We start from the raw sequence: 4,214 nt of genomic DNA, 5'->3' as shown, positions 1-4,214 counted from the left end.
CGAGGGGCCGGGAGAGCAAACCTGGGAATGAAATCCTAAAATCAATAAACCTCACCCTCACACACCACCCGTCCACTCGAAAGGTAGAGTGGGTTTGCTTCCTCGCTCCACAATTTACAAACAAACAGCCTCCCCCACCCTCCCTCCGTGTTTTCAAGGATGCAGACAGCATTTATTTCAAAGATCGCAACCGGTTCAGGCATCTTCCTAGACCTGCGCCGGTAAAGTCTGAACAGTAATGCCGACGAACTCCTGGAAAAGACTGACATTAACGAAGGGCGCCCCAGCCCTCAAGACGTTAGGCACCAGTACCACGTGGTTTCCACGGAACTTGCGCAACGCGATCCTAAGTAGGTGGGCTCAGAAGGAAGTCCCGCTGGATTCAGCGGCACTCTCCCCCTCCCTAAGTTTGCTTCGGAGTGCCGCCTTGGGGCTTGAGGAATCTCCAGCCATTGGCTTTTTTCCTCAAGCGACAGTGCGGCCCTTGGCGGAAGAAAATCCCGCCGCCTTTCCTGTGCGTCTGGTTCCCTAGGAGGACTGCAGCCGGACTCAAGGGAGAAGCATCTCCCACAGACGCCCATTAGACAGCCTCGAAATGTTTAGGCTCAGGAGTCACCAGGTCACTTTTTTGGAATCAACGGAGCTTTCTTTCCCAGGGAACAGCGTCCCGGATTTGGTTGTGGGAGGTGCAGAGAAGTGGGAAAGGACCTTTAAATACTGCCCCCCCACACCATTATCCTGTCGCCCTGGGCTCCTGCTGGGAGGAAGGGCGGGATATAAATCAAATAATAAATAAATAAATAAATAATACCCGCTTGGGAAGAGCTGGATAAGGAGTCGGCGTCCATCCGGGAAGCGAAGCTTCCTCTTAAAAATGGCACGAGTTGAGCTGAATGAATAGATCATGGGGAGGGGGGCTAATTGAAGAGTCAGGTTGGTGTAGTGGTTAGAGCGTCGGACTAGGACCTGGGAGACCAGGGTTCAAATCCCCACTCGCTCTGATGACCTTGGGGCAGTCACAGGGTTGTTGCGAGGATAAAACTGAGAGGGGGAGAAGGGTGGGCGAAAACCCTGCAGGAGGTGGTCACCTCCAACTCTTTGGAGGAGAGGTGGGAGAGAAATGCACAAATAAATAAATAAATAAATAAAGCACTGCCTTAGAACAACATCCTTCTCCTTCATATTAACGCATAACAGACTCAGCAGGGTTCTCCGGTTGATAGGGTCTGGGGCTACAGCTTTGGGGCATTATTTTAAAAGATTTCCAGAAAGAATCGCCCGACCACATCTGACGTCCCGCCCCCAGTTCGAATTAGAGCGCTTCAAAGCGCCCTGTTCGGTCTCTCCCCCTCCCCCGCCTCCCCGCCCCCAAAATGTTCACCAGCCAAACTGACAACACCTCGGGTACAGACTGCCTGTCTGACTCAGGCAAGAGCGCCTTCAAGCCGCGCGCTGCCCAGCGCGAGGAGGCAGCCAGCCACAAGCCCATTTAATGGTGCCCTGGAAGTCCCAACCATCGCTTTGAGAAAGGGTCCGTCAAGAGGCAGAAGGAGAGACCGTCGTAAGCGTCCCTTCTTTCTAACAACGAAGGCTACCCCCCCCCAGCAAAAAAGCTCTGGCTGTCTCTGTTCGACGCCCAAGGGGGAAAAGCTGGCGGAGGACGTAGTCGGAGGTGCTTATTAGGAAAGCAGGCCCCCTAATGTGAGCAAGATGGCAGTCCTCAGGGCGCTAGGCTTCCGCCCACGCGGATTTGGCTAGGCTTTTAAGGCGCGGGAACAGAAAATGGTGGCATCCCTCCCAGACGAGGATCGGAGGTTGCCCCCGGTGCGCCTCCCACAGCAAGCTTCTTCCAGAGCCTCCGTCAGGCGCTGGAACAGCGGGGAGGGCCTGGAGGAGGGTTAACCTAGTCATCTCGACCGCCTTTCCCCAGCCTTTCAAAGGCAGCGCCCCCCCCACACACACACACTAGCACCAGCAGGTATTTCTCTTCCCATCCGTTATATATCCCAGTTGGAAAGAAGGGTTCCCGTCCCCACCGGCACTTTCCACTCGGGAGGCACCACCCAACGCCCAAGTGAAGCACCGTTGGTCTCAGTGCGCTTGGCTGGCCCGTGTTCAGTCGACAGGGAATTTATTTGAAATGCCTTCAATTTAGTATTCCCAAAAGTTTAACGAAAACGATATGTGAGTCGTTCCAGTAACAACGACGACAGCATAAGCGCCGTGGATGAGAGGAATATACCCAACAGGAGGTCATACTGAGAGGCGATTCATCGCAATCAATGGGGTCAAGTGACTGAAGCGCTCTGGGCATGACTTAACATAGGGTATCACCCCAATAAGAATGGTCAAAAGAGTCTGTCTGGTGAAGTTCTACTTGTGAGGCAGGAGCATAGCCGGTGGGAAAAGAAGACAGGCTTTCAGTCAAAAGATGGCGTGTGGGGGAGAATTCTTAATGTTGCCTTTTATTCCACATTAAAGACGACTGAATTGATGGGATGCCTTGTAGGCTTAGGTTCAGCAGGAAGCGATCCTACGTACACTTACTTGGGAGTAAGCTTGCAGCGTGAGACTGATTTCCGAGTCAGATCAGGTTACCCAGGAGAACTGGACCAGATCAGTTTACTCACCTACCGGTCCTTTAGGAAAGGAGGCTTCTCCGGTTAATTCCACACACACACACACCCGCCAATACCATCTCTAAATCTCTACCGTCTACAGCATTTTTTAAAAATTTTCATTGTTCAAAAATTCCAGTGGGTTCGATCGTATTGTTTAATACTCCTATGATCCGATATTATGCATGTTTACTTGGGAGTAAGTGCCACTGCATCCAGTGAGTAGGAGTGCAGAGGTCTGCAGCCTTACCCACACCCTGGACATCGCAACAAGGTTCTTTTGAGCACATTAAGAATTTTTACTGGATAGTCCTATGGGCACCATCGTTTCGACTGGTCGCCGTTTAGCACGCAGGCGATTAACAGTGCCATCCAATCCATGTCTACTCAGAAGTAAGCTCCATTGGGTTCAATGGAACTTACTCCCAGGGAAGTGTGTATTGGATTGCAGCCTAAATTTATCTAATAGCCGGTAACTGAAAATTCTCGGGTTTTCGTCTTTATTTATAGAAGCTTTTACAAAGGGATTGAAAACGAGCAAGCCCAGCTGGACCTCTCTCTTGACGAACAATTCTGTAAAGGCTGAACCGAGGCAACGATCGGGTCGCATGTAACTTGTCAGACAGCAACAGCTACAATTCCGCTAACTTTTATTTTGTATATCTGTACAAAAGCAATTAAATCTGGTCAAACTGATGACAGCAATGAGACGTTTCCATACGTAGTCAAACCCAGGAAGCTGGTCAGAATCTGGCTAATTGATTGATCTGCCAAAAAGTGTTTTCTTTCATCATTCAAGACAAAGGGAAACACTTTAATTCACCAAAGGCTGTCTGTGAAATGCTGCCAGGTGGTTGATGCTTCCCCCCCTTCTTTATCCCCCCCCTCTGGAGCTGCTGTCCTTCAACCTCTTTTCTTATGCTTCCTTGTCGTTTTAAAGGTGCATTTTGACATCCAAGTCATCCTTACTTGTCACCCATTGTGATCCTGGAGATCAAGAACAGCCAGTGTCAGCCCCCAGAAGCGCGCTTCTCTCGAAGTATACATTTTCAGATGAATAATCGCTAATTCGGTTTGGAGGGGTTTTTTTGGGGGGGGGGCTGCCCAAGAGAGAGGAAACAATCTGCACTGTCCCTGCTGTGGGTGGGTGGGTGTGAAGGGGCGATGCGGTGATCTGCAAAAGGCCACCGGGGGCGTGTGCGCGCGCGAGTGGATGCGATGCTGGGCGATTCCCTACAGGCTGTAGTCTGGGAGCTCACACGAGACAGATCTCGACTTTGCCTCCCTTGCGCTGTATCAGATTGATGACAGATCAGTCCTACTGTGGTGCGGAACACTTTTTCTGTTTACGACCCGTCGATTAATGAGATATCCTCATAGTATCTCTCCTTGGATTTTGGTACCCCCGTTTCCCTCCCCCTCCCGTTTCTCTTCCCCTCCCTTCTTCTCTCTCTCTGTCATTCTGGGGACCCGAGGACTACTCTGATCACAGCAACTCTACTTAATCCAAACAGCTGGGCCCCTTCGGTTGCTTTCCTCGACGACTATTTATTTAAATAGATCTAAAACCAATTAAGAAGGGGGAGAGGAAAATCG

This window comes from Rhineura floridana, chromosome 2, assembly GCF_030035675.1.
Source record: "Rhineura floridana isolate rRhiFlo1 chromosome 2, rRhiFlo1.hap2, whole genome shotgun sequence".
Taxonomy (NCBI): domain Eukaryota; kingdom Metazoa; phylum Chordata; class Lepidosauria; order Squamata; family Rhineuridae; genus Rhineura; species Rhineura floridana.
This window is presented reverse-complemented; position numbering follows the sequence as displayed.